The 17,612-nt window shown below is 31.8% G+C and overlaps 1 long non-coding RNA gene across 2 annotated transcripts in view; it reads left to right on the top strand.

Moving 5' to 3' along the window:
* The window catches only part of LOC107505434, a 119,894-nt gene that overhangs the window by 98,260 nt on the left and 4,022 nt on the right, over positions 1 to 17,612 (top strand). Inside the window, exons 3-4 of one of the 2 annotated variants that reach the window (XR_001595709.2) lie at positions 4,173 to 4,341; positions 16,933 to 17,014. This is a non-coding gene — a long non-coding RNA (uncharacterized LOC107505434). Of the gene's footprint in view, positions 1 to 3,236; positions 3,485 to 4,172; positions 4,342 to 16,932; positions 17,015 to 17,612 lie in introns of those variants that run through there. The other variant, XR_004950733.1, reaches the window with a different exon arrangement.

The following is a 17,612-nucleotide window of genomic DNA, read 5'->3' as shown; positions in this document are numbered from 1 at the left end:
CCTATAGATGCCAGACTTTGGACATGCTAGACAAAGATATTAAATCAGTTATTATAATTATGTTTAAAGAACTAAAGAAATTCATATATGTTTTTAAAAAATCAAATTGAGAATACTAATAGAGCCGGGAATTATAAAAAGAACCAAACAAATATTCTGAGGTTGGAAAGTACAATAACTGAAATGAAATCTCTATAAAGGGGCTCAGCATTAGTTTTAAACTTGCAGAAGAAAGAATCAGTAAACTTAAAGATATATCAATAGAGCTTATCTGGTCTGAGAAATAGAAAGGAAAACAAATAAAGAAAAATGAACAGAGCCTACCAAATCTGAGGATACTCCCATTGTACATACCGACATATATGTAACCAGAATCCCAGAGAAGAGAAAAAAGAGAGAGGAATACAAAGCATACTTGATGAAATAATGACCAGAAGCATCCCAAATTTGTTAAAACACATTAGACTACATAGAAGAAGCTCAATGAACTTCTAGTAGAAACATTTCAAAGACATCCACACCAAGACATATCACAGTCAAATTTTCAAAAGCCGAAAAGAAAGAAAACATGAAAGCAGCAAGAATAGAATTATACATCCATCCCATACAAATAATCCTCAATAAATTAACAGTATTTCTTATTAAAGAGAATTTTCTGACCTCTTCTTCTGTCTTTTTTACCCTCACATACAAGATTACTTTAATCTAGTTAACCATATACTGCATTTTTCTTTCATTAAATTTATAAATTTATGTTAAACTGTAACTATTTGTTTAATTCCTGCCCATTTGTTGCCAAAATGGCAGAAATGGATCCTGACACACAATGAATCCTAAGTGAATGAATGAATCAATGAATGAATAAACATATATCATTCATCTATATGCCTGACTTCCTTAGTTTTATTTTCAGGGTTTTTGTTTTTGTTTTTTTTTAACTATACTACTAATATATTTTTTTCAATTTCTCTGATAGTTAAAAGGAAAAATTATGTCAGGTATTATAAAACTATTAATAACTATCAATCGATAAAGGTTAAAGTGTTTATTTTTGAGAGGAAAGATGAAAAATTATGGTATGTTCTTTATGTTATTCTATGTTGCAAATTTTCTATAATAACCTGTTAAGAACTAAATTGTTTCTTCCCAAAATTCATATGTTGAAGCCCTCACCCCTATTGTAACTACATTTGGAAATAAGGCTTTTTGAAGATAATTATAGTTAAATGAATTCAAAAAAGTGTGGTCCTCATTTGATAGGATTAGTGGCTTTAAAAGAACTTATGCACACTCATGGAGGAAAAACACACAGTGAGAAGCTAGCCATCCGCAAGCTGGGAAAAGTGGCCTCTCACCAGGATGCGACCACGCTGGCATTCTAATCTCTGACTTCCACCCTAAAAATTTGTGAAAAAATAAATTTCTGTTGTTTAAGCTACCCAGTCTATGATGTCTTGTTTTGGCAACCTAAGCTGATTAACATGACCCTGTATTTATTTTCCAATAGGACAAAATCAGGTTTATATCAGACTTAATGATGCTGTATTACTGAAAATTTGCACTCTTATGTTCACACTCTTATGAACTATGTATTTTTTCAGTGATTTGACTCAATTAGAAAAAAAAGATATTTTAAATTAAGAATGATGGACAATACAAAATTGTTAAAACAAGTAGTCAAAAGAGAAGTAAAACACAAATTATCTTCTTCCTCAACTCAGCCATCTCTCATACTAAATTTATACACGTGCACTTTGTTTTCAAATACAGGCTTAGAAAATTAGTATATTTACCACTTTTTCCCTCAGATAAGTTACTGTGATAGGTAATATTTAGATAAATAGATGATAGATAGATAGATAGATAGATAGATAGATAGATAGATAGATAGATGTAGGTTTAGGTATAAGTATAGGTATAGATGTATAGGTATAGGTATATAGGTATAGGTGTATAGGTATAGGTAGAGGTAGAGGTAGAGGTAGAGGTAGAGGTATAGATAGATTATCTCCTGACTCTCTCATTAGAATGTGAACAGGAGGGTGGGGACCAGGGATAAACTGATCCCTCCAATTACCCCGTGTAGAATCCCATGCCTCCAATATATCATGACATGTGAGAGTTATATTATGAGAGTTTTTGTTTGTTTGTTTGTTATAGGGACATCTTAGTGACTCTAACTTAAGAATATTTTGTCTGTTTATGTAGCTGAATATTAGGACATTGAAATACTTCTTGTTCATTTGGAAACCTTGTACATTTTGTTCAGTAATAAAGTACTATTAAGGCAAATTTGTTATTTCTCAAACAGTAGGTTAGTGTGCGGAACAAGACTAGCACTAATTATCCCTTTTTCTGGACCATACTTCTCATTTGTGGAGTGATGTAAGACTGTACATTTGAGGTCTTCTTCAATGTAAAAGCTTTGCATGGGTCCAGTCATAATTCCCCATTCTTCAGAACCCTTTAATATTGTCTTCATTCCCTTCAAAATAAAAAACAAAAAACTTAGTACAGCCAGTTGTCTGGACCTAACTACGTAAACTGTCTTTGAAGCTTCATTCCTCACTACAGCTTTCTTTAGGTCTTGTACTCCAAACACAGAGGACTGTTGTCATTACTTGGACACATAATATGCTTCCAGGTGTCTGCACCTAATTCTTCAGCCTGTAATGTCCTCCCCTAATCACCCACCTATCAAGCATATCTCAACTACACCTTCTTCTCTAAAACTCTCTTACCTTTAGATTAAATCTTTTATGCTTTTGTATTCTCAAAGCATAATGCTTATTTTTCTGCTTTCTCCTCATTCAATTGAAAGAGGATGTTTATATGTGTGTCCACCACTTGATGATAGGAAATGTGTCTTGCATCTTTTCCTTATTTGTACCCATAGTAATGTACACTCTCACACAGACACACATACACACACACACACACACACACACACACACACACACACACACACATTCTTTATTTAACTTATTGCTATAATGAAACTATGAGTAACTTATCTTAGTTATCAAGTAACTTTCTGCTCATTGAAAAAACATTACTCATTCTGATTACAAGAAGACTCACAAAAATTCAAGCATAAAATTCCAGCCGAAGCTTTAATCTTTAACTAAGCACATTTTCTGGAATCTCACGAGAGACTGAGTCTGGGATATATTTTATGTTAGTTTATCACCCTTAAGCTCCTTATTAGCATGAGGTCTCACGAAGTCACTAGATAAGAAGGCCATTTTGAAAATTACTCAGAGTTTTTGCTTGGTTCTTTTAAAAAATACATTGGCAAGAAGTAATGTAAAGAAATCTAGGGGACATTTGCTCTGAATCCAAGCAGTCATGATGTAAGTGGTGTGCACAGTTTCAGAATACTGCTGATTGGTGCAGGAGGCAGTCAAGAAGACATTGATCCTTACCCTGGCTCTGCCTGTAAGATATGGTGTATTCATGGCAAGGTACTTGAACAATTTCTCAGGTAATAATATCCTTTGCTTTTCCAGACACATGGTGGAGATTTAGAGAGAGAGAATTTTAAAATGTTAATGTGGCTCTAAATCACTCCCCTTTAAACAGCAAGATCAGAGCATATCTGTTTTGGGATTCTAATCATAACTTAGAATGTGCTGTGCGGTCTGAATTTTGGAATTGGTTTCAGGGTAAGGAGAGCTTGAAGTTCACTAAAGATATCACAAATGATGTTTAATGGATAGAAGTTGGCTATGAATGATTTAAGATGAGACTGAAATCCATGGCATATCATATTTCATCCAATTTAAACTACTATTCTCTGCAATATGCACCAATACTTTACATACAATCAAGAAAGAAAGCCCATCGGCAATTATAAGACTCTTCTGCTTGTGCCATGCATTTGGATTTTATAAATATTAAAATGTGAAAAATATGCTTCTTAAAAGCAATAAAACATAAGTGTGTGTTCCCATATTCACCAAACACTCAATGTGTTTAAAACTAGATATATCTACTCACGAAATGGTTCTTTTCTCTCCCTTCTTTTTGTACACTGATTTGGCACTACTATTTCTCTCATGTACTTGACTTCTTTCTCTCCATTGCTCCCCATAACTTGTTAGTGATCTAATTCTTTGACTTCCTTTATTTTCTCTGCTCACTGTATTATTTTTCCTTTTCTCATCATTCAGCTAACTTTGTTCTACTTAGACTTCACCTTTGATGTTGAAAAAAAGAATTCTGCATGTGCCAAGTGCAGATGAGTTGATCCTTCAAGTTCCCAGTAGCTACAGAATCCTTATAACTTTATCCTCAACCTTATCCACGGACAAGGAAGTGGTCGAGTACATTCCTGCTTCTGTAAGTCAAGAGGCTCTAAATGGAGCCTGTAATCATTGCCAGTCAGAGAATTAAGAAGATAAGCTCATTTCATTCCAAGATATTGTTTTAGAAAATGTAAATGATTAGCTATCTTTATGAAGAGCTGGCCTAAAAATGAAGTTGAAGTCATTATCAACTGACTACATATTTTTACATTCTTATATAACATGTGGCAATTAGGAAGTTCATATAATGGAAATAGCATAGTCTCTGGAGTTTAAATTTCTTTAATTCTACATATTAACTCAGTAATATTGAATAAATCAGTTAATCAATGAGCATTAGTTTCCTAATATATAAAGGGGAAGTGCTCATATATAAGTTTTTGTAAGTATTAGAAGTGAAATTCGATAAGATTTATTTAACTTAAAAAATTTTAATTTGTCAAGCGAAGTTCCTGACATGTAAAATATCAACCAAAGTAAACAAAACAAAGTCTAATGTTGTAGAAGAAAAACAATGAAGCTCTTTATTTTAGTTAGGGGGAAAAATCACATCTACTAGTTATATTTTGTAATAATGTGGCTGGTTTATTTTTCAAAATCCAGTGGGATTTTTACCTGTAGTCCATACTGATTTTTTTTTCCAAAATAAATTCCACTTGCAATAACAAATACCTCTTGTGAATATCCCTTGTTTAATTCAAGATGCTAAAAAAATCATAGAAAAAAATGGTGATAGGCTGCAGAGGATATGTTGAAATAAAATATTTACATTTAAAAAAGAAATCTTTTGCAAAGATAATAAGCTATTACTTCAAAGTTTCTTATTTGTGTAGTTGCTTTAATTTATTCATACCTGAAGATTTACTCTCAGTGTTCTATTAGGAATAATAGATTAGAATGGCATGAAATAGTTAAAATTATTTTAATAAAAAGTTCCTTTCTTCCTGATTCAATATGTCACTTCTTTCTTTCTCATTTGTAACATGATAGATATTCCTGTCCTTTGGGTAAAGTATTTGATTGAACATTTAAGTTACTTTTTTAGATCTTCAATTTTCAATGATTAATCTCAGTAATGCCTTGGCTTTTTCACCTCTCACTGCCCTAGCTTTAATATAGTCCAACATTACAGGTAGCAAAATTATAAAAATTACAAAAAGTAATTTTTTGTATACTCTATTCTTGAGAACTATAAATGGTCTTGGAGATTTTTTTTTTTTTGGCTGATACTTCATATTTTTAAAAATCATGAGTATTTGCCATGGTTTAATTGAATACTTCAGTACCTTGCACCTGCTAAATATTCAACAAATATTGCTGGTTGACACATTTATGTGACAAACATTTTTAAAGTGTTTTAAGAGTAAGGTCACAAATAGATTTTACTAGTTCCTTTATTTTTGAGAATTCCAAATTTCCTATAAGAGGATTGTATCATGTAAACTTTTTATTTTCTTAAACCCTGACAGTTATATTAGTCAATGGTTCAAATAGCTGGGTACCATTGCATGGGAAACAAGCAGTGGGTTCATGAGTCATTGATTGGAGGTCAGGATTTGCAGCTAATTTTGTTTGATCTTGTACATCTTGCACACTGACTTTAGGGAGGAAGCATGACAAACTTCTGTGTTGAAAACTGTAGATTCTGAATCTGCTGCACTGGGTGTAGGTCTCAGTATACTGAAAAATCATACTGACCTTTCCTAAGGAAATAAAAATTTGTTTTTGTCTGTACTATGCTAAAAGAAGAAGATTAAAAGTAGAAAATTCAGCTACCTAAATGTCCTCAAAAGTAAACATATACTTTTGATAAGTATATTATTTTCGGATCTTTATTCTTCATTAAAGTTTGAATCCTCTGATAATAAGTTTCAAACCTTTTGTTGTGTTTAGCATATATATTTTTTATAAAAGAGGAGTGAAATTAGGGGGAATATAACTATTAAACTATGATATTGAATATTATATGGAAATAGAAAAGAAAAAGGGGAAATTATTTCTTTTTATAGACATAGACCTTGGAAAAATAAGTTTTAATTAACAAATGCCATTCTAGATTTAGAAGATATATTAGAACTATGTTCCTTTTATGGTGAATTTTAAAAGTATCAATTTGATAATAGGAAAAAACAATTTTTAAAAAGAAAATGTAGTATTTACATCATTTAAACACTAGATAATTATTTTATAGAGGCCCTGAAAAACAAGTTTTTTCATATTGCCAACATTAAAATCTGAATATATATTTGTATATTATTAAATAGAAATTTCAACAAAAGACTAATAATTCTTTTTGAAAGAGTAAAATCATTCAGAGGAAAAAAACATATCCAAAAGATAATTAATGAATAAATCAATGCTAATGAAAGTAAGAATACCTTGAGAGGTTATAAAATATCAACACTAAAAAGAAAGATACCTAAAATACATGATTTAGGAAATGAAATCATAAAATTGTTGAGTAGCCACATGTAAAGTAAAATCCCTGCACAATGAGCTAATTATAGCTAGAGGACAATTAAGTTCAGTTTCTAGTGAAAGAGAGGGATACAGAAGAGAGCAGGCGAAAAATTTATTTCCCACAGCCAGAGCACCAAATGTCTTTTATGGAAAGGGTATAATGATAGAGAGCTCAAAGGATCCCATATAAGAAGTAAAAGTACAGGCCTAATCTGGAAACCAGAAGGACATGACCAGTGGTTTAGATAGGAATGATGTGATACATGCATTTAACATTAAACAAAAAGGAATCATGTTAAGGTCATGGATAATACCTCTGCTACTTAATAAGAGTTCGATCCTGGACAAGTTATTTTAATCTATTAGAAACTCAGTTTTTTTATCTGTATAGTAGATATGGGAATAACATTTTTCATGTAGAGCTTTCATGGGGATTAAACAAGTTTTTTTTTTTTTTTAGAAATCAGTCCAATACTTGACATACATTAAGTAGTAAATATCTACAATGCTGTGTTTATTTATTGGTTACAGAATAATATGTTTTCTGTTGATAAGCTTAATATATCTTATATAAACACAATGAGAGTTGCATTTATTGAGTGCTTCTCTGTAGGCAAGACCCTACATTACCTGTAACCTCTATAATGTCTATGAGTTATCTCCTGTCATACTGCTGCTTGTTCTTCAAATACAAAGCTTTCTACTGGCTGTCGTCTTTCTTCTGGGAGACCCACATAGCCGTCTATCTTACTTACTTTGATTCTATCGCTTTCTCTATGATACCTACCCAACATCGCGTATTAAAAATTGTAGTGTCCCATTCCCAACACTCCCAAATCTCTTACCTAGTCTACTTTTTCTTTTTTTCTAAGTCACTTTAAACTATAAGAATACTTTATTTATTAATTACATCAATTATTGACTTTCTATCTTTTCTCTTCAAATGACAAATTTCACAAATAGTGAGATAATTGTCTACTTTTGTTCATGGTATAGATTAAGAACCTATAAAAGTACCAGACCCATAGTAAGTATTCAATACACTTTTTGAAGTTGAATTAAATATATAAATTATCTTTAACTAATTAAAAAATAAGCATAATATTATTAGCTCCAATGAGGAGGTAGACTAAGAACACAAGAAATACTTATTCAAATTTTTATGCTTAGTAGTTGGTTGAGCTAAAATTTAATTCCAACCTTTGTGAATCCATAGTTTTTGCTTTTTCTACTCAACCATACTTCAATTTAGTAAGAAAGAATGAGATTTTTCTATTGCTCAAATGGAAGTCACTCAAACAATAGGTTTTATAATTTAGAATAAAAAATTCTACATACTCTAATCTTTCCCCTCCTGCTTTAATTCTTTACACTGTGATAACATTAGTAGTGAGTAAATCAAAGAAAGGAAATAGTGATGGAACAAGGAAAGGAATAGATCAACTTGAAAAAAAGGGAGGATATTGGTTTATCAATGAAAACCAATACAAATTATGCCTAGTATATATGGTTTACCGATATTAAAAAGTATTGTGCACAGGCAATTTTTATAACCAATAAATAAAATTCATTTAATCATAAAGTGTTGTCATTCCATCCCACTTAGTTATCTAGATTTACTTTCTACCAGCCTATGTACAAAGACCATATTTCACTATGATTGAGGGCATGAGTTCATTGAAAAACAGACCAGAGTGTGAGTACTGGCTCTGTTATGTCCTGGATATGTGAACTCAGAAAGGTTTTTTATGCTTTTTAGGAATCTATTTCCTCAATTGTAAAATGGGGTTAATCCATGTATCTGCCTCAAAAAGATAATATGGAAATTTAAAAAAGATAATATTTCAAAAGTAATTGGTAAGCACTCAATGTTAGTTTTTATTGTTATTATGTTGTTATACTTGACAGATATTCATATATCCTTTAATTTTTTTATCTACTATAAACACAGCATAAACTTAGGTCTTAGTAAATGTAAGTTTAACATTACTGTTGATACGTTGCCCTGTTGATATTGTTAGATATTTTTCCCAGATCGTTGTAAAGCATTTGATAAGAGTTGAGAAACCTTAAAGTGGATCTTTAAAAAGCAGAAAAATAACTACTGAACTAATTCTTACTAGGGAATTTTTTAAGAGAGAGAGATCATTTTTACGACTCTCATGTGTCATCTTAAATGGGTTACATCCAGGTCAACATTAATTTGTATAATTCCTCTGCTGAAAAGAGAATATATCAGTTGGACTATTCTTTTACAAACAATACGTGATAAATACCATTAGCATTATAAGTTCTTTGAGGTATATGCATTTATATAGTGTAAACTCAAATAAACCATTATTACTGAGAATTGGTCTATATTTCCTGATTAATGTGGTAAAAAAAGAAAAGATGAATGACATTGAGGTACAAATTATCCCCACTCTAAATGTGGATAAGAGAAGCTTGCCATTGAAAAATTTCATTTTCTAACCACTTAATTAAAAATATATATATTTATATCAAGGCCACCACTGAAGTTTATATTGATCTCCATTTATTTTTCCACTTATTTCTCCCCAACTAATATTTTTATTTCATATTTCTATACGTACAAATGAAAGATTTTACAGTTATTCTGACATATAATTAGTTGCTGTATTAATATTTTTACATAATTGAGATGGTCTCTGTTGGTGAGTTCTCATAATCTCTTTGTAATTAACAATATTTCAAGAGACCTTTGAGGTAAGAACTTAAATCTTTACAGATACAGCTACAAAGAGAGAATTCCACTCAGGTTTCAGAGTGGAAAAGGAGCGCCTCAACCAGTTAGCACTATTTGGAGATATCAAAGAGTGAAGGGATGTAAGCAAATTAAATGAAGTGTTAGTTATGAGAAATTAATTATAAAAGGTTATTTATGAAGAGTTAGTCATGAAAGGTAAGATTTAAGAAGCTTATGTGGAGGTATAAAGTTTGGCTGTGAGGAGTTTTTCACATAAGAGCTGCCTTGAAAAAAAATAATATTCTAATTCACCACACAGAACTTAAATTTTACTATCAGCTTAGCCTGTGTAAAAGTGATGTGTTCCTTCTCGCCTTTGAATGCTTAAATAAGCTGATATTATGTGCGACAGAATCAAAAATTTGTCCCCCTTCTCAAATTTTTGTCTCCATTGAAATCAGTAGGGGGTGCTGTGTACCCATTCTTGTTTATAATGTCTAAACTAGCAATTAGTTTCAAGTTTCATTCTAAAACAATTCTTAATTGTAAAATAATGTTATATGTAGAATATTGTCACCTATTTGACTATCTAAAAATTTAACTATAATTAAATTTCAGAGTAAAGTTATTAATAACAACATAAATTATGTCTAATAGTTTTTAGAAGTTATGTGTCTCATGTTTTATTTCAGGCATTATTATATTTGCATATTCTTGAGTAATACTAAAAATGTGTTAGAACAAAATAAATAGTAAGATCCATAAGGACTATATCTATCTTGTTTTCCTGAACTTGCCATAGAGTTGGTTGCTAACAAATGTATTTTTAAAGTAAAAGAATAACAGTTAAATTTATATTGAGTTCATCTTAATATGGAGAAATGGTTAAAAATGTTAGGAAAAAATTCTACAAATTATCTGTGATTGAGCTAAGAATAGAATCTAGGCATTTGGACTCATTGTTCTATAATTGGAGGCATTACTCAATTAGCTATCTCCTCAATGTTCTTAATTAATATCTAAATTTTTAAGTAATTTTTATTCCTCATTTTTAATTTCTGATCATTGAGTCCATGGATCAGGCAATAAGTTAATAATTGATATGGATAATATATTTAGTTTTATTGTAAAAAAATCAGCAAATATCTAGTGAAACATTAAATATAAAAAAGTAATAATGAAATTAGTCTTTGCCTTGGTAAGGGGTAGTTTTGTACCATTTACCTCTGAAGGAAAGTACAACCAGTACATACAGGGCAGGGCTTGCAGTCACAACTGCTCTAAAGAGCGACTTAGACGGTCTGTTCACCATTAGTCAGTTTCATACCATTGCTGTTTAACATGGTGGCTTATGTTCCAAAGGCATCACAGTGAAGGCTATTCTCAGAATACAGGCTTAAAATAGGTTCGTGGGTGAGGAGTGAGTGGAAGACTCACACTGTCATTACAATGTAGTTTGAATCTGTGTTCCAAGGACATGAGGTTGTTCTAAACCTGTGGTGGAAAAACCTGTGTGTTTTCCACAACAGATGGGAAGTGGGAGGGGAAAATTGTTTCTTTCCTGTGTGTTCCCTATAACTAATATTGCTTGGATATGCATAACAAACAGAAGTATTTGAAAGTGGAGTGGTGGCATACTGCTCACACCAATAATTGAGTGTGAGGGTCGTTGCCAGCTCTGCTTTCTATGCTGCTCCTTTAATTGAGTGAGAAAGTGTAGTCTTCAGCAACTACAGGGCAGTAACACTTCAGGTGAGTTCTCTTGCTTAAACTGAGATAAAGCTTAATTTGAATAGAGTACCAACAAGAATACGGAGTTTCTTACTGCAGAGCTCACTGCGACTCTAAGACAACAGTCTATATTCAAATACCAGAAAGTAAAGAATGAATTTTAAAGAAGTTACGAGCACTCTTCATGTGTCTTGATATTAATAGTAATATTTAGGATGCAAGCTCTCTGCTGCCTAGTTCACTGCACTCTATAATTAGAGCTTCTCGTTATTAGAGCAATAACTCAGGATTCGAATAAACAACTCAGGATTTTGACATTTGTGGAAAATAGTACTGAAAAATCATTACAAGAAAATGAATATTAAATACCTTTAAGTGAAATATGATCAACTTAGTCACCTACTGAAGGAAATGAATAATTGCATTTGTAAAAGCAAATTACAAAGGGGAAAAATACAGCTGGTTAAAATACAGATAAATCACTTTTTAGCCCAGAGTTGTGGCACTCAGCTTTGGGACTTGATCATTTCAGAAATAAGAGTCTCCTGAGAAAAATTTCTTGCCAAGAGAGGGTTAGCATGTTAAACAGACAGTGTTTTGGATTACTCTACATATCTCTACTATAAATAGGATACTTTCAAAATGCTGTTTTGAGCTATTCAAGTGAGCTAGTGATCAGATATGGCAGACTTCATGATAATGATGGACTGACATATGAATAGGGAAAGCTCATCATTTTAGATGGACAAATCTTGATGAATTCAAACAATAACCTGTAATCTTTAATTTAAACCAGCCACTTAGCTGGTAAAGGCAGTGAGTGGTCATGTGCTTATTCATTTACTGCTAACAACAGGATTCACATATCTGAAATCCCTAGCATTCAGAAACCTGTAAGAGGATTCATGAACGTGTTCTACTTTATGCTGTGATTTGCAAAACAATGAGGCTAGTAATGATGTGAAAGATTTAACTGGCTCTCCTTGTGTCTCCTCTATCTGAACTGATTGTTATTTGTAAAGAGGAATCTTTGGAAGCCTGCGGTCCCCACAGGATGCTGAACAGCCAGGCACTGGGTTGAGAATGACATTCTGTGTCAGGGATCAGAAATCAGCCAGTTAATAGCTGTGCACTTAGAATTGCTTAATATTTTTTTCTCGCTAAAGGCCAATTTCTAACATATAAAGTCATTTTCACATCCTTGATGTACTATAGACTGGAAGATTCTTTGAAAATAGCACTAGTTTAAATGATTTCTTTCTAAAGTACAAAAACTTGCTAAATATTTTACACATCAAATCATTCTATAATTTAGATTTATGTAATCCAGACCCAAGACATGCAAAACAATTCTTGCCAGTCTATATTAGAGATTCGGATTTTGCCCTGTTATTTTACAAATGTCTATTATAACAAGATCTTGCTTCAGTAAAATAAGAGTGAACCAATTTTTTCCCTCATTGTCAAAAGGCTAAATTTGTGCTGTTTCCACTGACACAAGTTAATTATTCCAAGAAAGAATTGATGTAGTCATCACTTTAATATTTTTCTAGTTACATATAAGAACATTTAAAAATCTCAAATATTAACACATGAAAAAGTGTTATAAGCATATATGTTCCTATAAGTTTTGAAATTTTAAATTATTTAATCTAGGTAAAAAATATAAATTTCTAGCAAAATAATAATAAAAAAAAAAAACTCAGAGGAAGGATGTCAAATTTTCAAAGACATAACTTAGAAAATGTTATTGAATTGTGCCCCCTACACACAATGAAATATTCTCTTCCTTTCAAAATGATTTAACTAAAAGATGTTTCAGTTATTATATAATATGAGGAAGGAAGGAGGGAAGGATGAAAGGGAAAGGGAGGGAGGAAAGAAAAGAAGGAAAGAGGGAAGGAGGAAGGAGAGGGGAGGAAAAATAATTTTAAAAATAATGGCATTTTCTTAAATTGGAATTCAAAGTAGTATCTCGAAACCTAGCCAGAGATGGGCCTTTAAACATTGTCTTCAAAAAATCATGGCTAAAACATTCAGATCATTAGTGGTTTATCAAAACCCAGTACCACTAACTAAAAAAACAAAACAAAAAAATTACATCTGCCACTTTCTTCTACTATTCATTTCTTCTCCCTCCTCCTCCTACACAGCTTCTGTGCTTATGTTTCACTTTCATAATCTGTCTATAGTGAATTAAGAACATTTTGTTGGCAGTTCTCCTTACCTACGGGGTGCAAGATGCATTGGCCTCTGTGACACTGTCAGACCCTGCTTGGATTCGTACAACTGCTAGTAAATACCATCACTTCCCAGGCAAGCGAGAGTGAAAAACCAGAAACAACAGCAGGTGCTGGATCTGTTGGAAGGAACACAGTTAAGAAGTGTTGATGACTCAGTGACAGTTCTATTGATCTGGTTTTTGGCTTGGTTTTTTTTTTTTTTTTTTTGTTTTTTTTTTTAGGATATGATGCAAAATAAATTCCTCAGCACTGGGGGCCTCATGGCAATGAGATTTACACATTGCTATTATTTTTAACTTGTTTTGTGAAACGTGATGCTACAATTACTAATAATATTATAGAATTCATTTAGAGTCTGTTAGCTGAGAGCCCAATAGCTGCCACCTGATTAAATGTGGAAGCCAGGACTTGTAATTATTTTTCAATTTAGCTTGTAGCTAGTTTCTCTAATGATTTGAGCAGTTTTTTGGTTTTTGTTTTTTTAAGTACACTGGTATTCATACCAACAAAGCATGTTTTGTTCTCTAAAGCTGTTACTCAGCTCATTTTAGTCAGGTAAATGCCTAAAAAAAGAAACAATATATATTTTTTTACCTTCGGGTGATTAGAATATTACATTGTAGAAGACTTCATTTTTAAAAAATAAATTTACAAGGTCACAGTTGTCTGTTCCTATCAGTTGTGTAAATAATAGGCAATTTAGCAGACAAATCTTCCCTTCTCTCAGGGATTTTTTTAGCTTGCTTTCTTGTCTGTTTGTTTGCCATTAAGGAAATAACTGAATTAAAAAAATAAAAAAGATCCCACAATAATTTCCCCCAAAATATCTCACCTTGACCAAGGAGATAAATTTTAGCCAAATAGCAAAGCCCATACACTAATTTCATCAATAAGAAAAACTCTCTTCTAAGGAATCTCATTACTTAAAACGTAAGTTATTTTCATAATTTTGATAAATTGCATAAACTTTTTTACTGATTTCTGTCATGTTTTATGAGCCTTGATTTGCCTCTTCTGTGTTTTTCACCATTGGCCTGACAAAGTGAGTAGATGATCAACTAGAAAATCCTCAATTTACCGTGATTACTGCTTTGTGCTTCCTGTAGCATTAGTAAACATATTCCTGTTATTTTAGAGAGATAAAGATATCTGGAAAGAGAAAAAAAATGTATATTCTTGGAAATAGCTACTTTACGTATGTCTCCCCAAAGAGTATTTAAAAGTTGTTTTAAAAGTCCATCAGAATTTCTATTCATACTGTCAACTTTTTATTGAACAACTATTAGCTATGTAGTACTGCATCATACTACCAAGAATAAAAAGATTTCAGTTTATCGACTCTTAAAAACTGTTTGGTGCAGTTAGGAAAACATATAAACAGAAAGTATGGAAGAAGAACTTACAAGTCTAGGGCCCTTTACTTGAGTTAGGAGCTATTCTAGGTGCTCTGCATACCTTACCTGTACAACAGCCCTGTGATCTTGGCACTCAATGGCTCCGTTTTAAAGATGAAGAACCCACAGTTCGAGAAACATAATTCAGTAATTTCAAACCAGAGCTAATAAGAGATGGGGCTTATAGTCAAACCTGTGTTACCAAGGGAGACATCAGGATTCCCTTATGGTCTAAGTGCCTTGGAAGTCTTGATAAAAGAAACCATGTCTGGCCTGAAAGATCAAGGATGATTTTAATAGCACCTTGCCAGATAAATCATGGTGGATAGGTAATCATTGGACGTAAATGAGAAGAACTGATGAAACAACAAAGAGAAATTTATATTTAGGGACAAAGGCTTCTGAACTGGAGTCAATTGATAAATTATAGATGATAGATAGATGACAATAGATGATAGATAGATGATAGATAGATAGAATCTTAGAAATGAGGATTCAGTTCGAACAAAGGAAATCATTGGATGTCATAAAAAGTCATATTGCACTATTATAGCAAAACTCAGATAAAAAGTAAACCCAAAAATGTACATATTTCTCACATGTGAATTATGTAATAAATCCTTTTTATAACTTGTTTTTCTCCACAATAAATATAGTATGAGCACTTTTCTTCATCAATAAATTATTTTCACATTTTATGAATGAATTTATTTAACCTGTAGCCTGATTGTAGCTATTTGGTTTGCTCTTTTTTTTTTTATCTTTTGAATGAATCATTTAAAAAATGCTAAAATGAATATCTCTAATTATATACTCTTGTATATGTCTAATTATCTTCTTAAGATAAATATTAAAATTTAGATTGTGACGCAAATACTGGACACTCAAATAAAGTGGTTTTGATATGTTTTTTCAAACTATGGAAAGTTTGTACTAATTTATATTTTTACTCTGCCAAATTAATTTCCCCTGAATATCACTTTCAAAGCATCATATATAATTTTCATAAAAATTATTTTCTCTTTTTCTAACCTCAGTCTCTGAAAATGCCTTCCTCTCACCTCCACATATCGAGTGTTAATATAACACCCTACTCTTTGTATCTGTATTTCGTATTTCTTTCATTCATTCCCAGATTTGTTTTTTCATGAAATTCAGATAAAAACTTTTCCTAAACTATTCTTCTATCTGTCTCTATCATCCATCTATCTATCATCTATCTATCATATACCTATCTGTATATCTATAATTTAATTTTATTCATTCATTCATCCACTTATTTATTTATTCACTTATTTATTGAACAAAATTTTTGAGGTCCTAGTGTGTGTTGGAATTGCATATAAATACATTTAAATACATTTAAAACACTCTTTGATATTTTTTATTAAAAAAATTGAAAAAATTGAAGAAAAGATTATTTAAAAGTTATTCAAAGGAATTTTTAAAAGCCCAGAGTTTCATTGTCTTCTATAACCTTTTTAAAAAATGTTTCCTATGTGCATATCTGACAACAACACCGAATGAATTCACATTTTATAAACTTCCATTGTCAGGATTTTTTAAATTTAATATATTAATCTGACACTTGATTACCACCTTTTATCGTAATTTATTTTTTACTGCATGTTAAATCTTTACTTTCCAGTTTTAAATTCTTGATTTTAATAGAATGAAATAAATATAAGTGAAATGCAAAAAGATAGAATAAAATTAATAGATGTGTTAATCTCTTTCTTTTTTCTCTTTTAAACTGAGACATATATCTGAACATGTGAATAAGAGTTATAGTTTAAATGACACAGTAATCTCAGAGATAACATGAGTCAAAATTTGAAAAATAAAAAATTGTATATTTTCAGAGGCAGAATAATCTAGGGTTAAGTAAGAAATAACATGTATATTCCTCCTGGGTGCTTTGCCTGGCTTATACAATAAAAAAAGAAAGAAAAAAAAGTGATTTCATTATGATATATTTTAGAAAAGTAATAATTCACATTCTCAATCACTGATTCTGGGGTTTGCATTTCCAAGAGCAATGTGGAAGAGTTTTTTTTTGTTGTTGTTTTTGGTTTTTTTTTTCCTTGTAGACAGTTCTATCTGCTGGAGATGGAAAGAGGAAATAAAAGGCTGTAACCTAGGCCAGAAGGTTGCAGAAGATAAATCTTGAAGGTAACAGCAACATAAAGACATTGAGTAGGTGAAAATTATTCCAGAAGCCTCTGTTTAATGATTTCCTGGGACCACACATCTTTACACAATGTCAAAAAGTCAAAGAGGTATTTTTCACATCTTTGAGGGAGAAACCAGCAAAATCTCTCCCTGAATTCCCACAACACTACTTGTCCAGTTTAGAGCCGTGATCTTCCTGGCCTTCTCCACCAGTAGGCCCAACTCCTGTGTAAGGAGGTCTTCTGCAGTTAGTGCTGCTCCTTACCCAAAGGCTTTTTAAAAGTTACATTACCCCTTTGGAGATGCTTCAGGGTTTAGGTTCAGGCTGCAAGTGAATCTAAACAGTTCCTATAGTACAATACACAAAGAACAAATATATGACAGACCTGTATTCACACGACAACATCCTGGGGTCTCTAAGAACACCATCGGAGGAAAACGAGAAGATGCAGAGTCTCAGTTAACTGCACAACTAACTCTTCACTAATGAGGATGTGGGTAATTTCTGATAAGTGTCCAATTGTCATCCTGAAATAGGTGACATTGGGAGTAGTACACGCTCCTATAGTAAATGATTAATGTGTATTTTTCTGTTCCT

This window comes from Rousettus aegyptiacus, unplaced genomic scaffold, assembly GCF_014176215.1.
Source record: "Rousettus aegyptiacus isolate mRouAeg1 unplaced genomic scaffold, mRouAeg1.p scaffold_m13_p_1, whole genome shotgun sequence".
Lineage (NCBI taxonomy): Eukaryota > Metazoa > Chordata > Mammalia > Chiroptera > Pteropodidae > Rousettus > Rousettus aegyptiacus.
The sequence above is the reverse complement of the archived record's forward strand: the minus strand, read 5'-3'. Positions and strand labels throughout refer to the sequence as shown.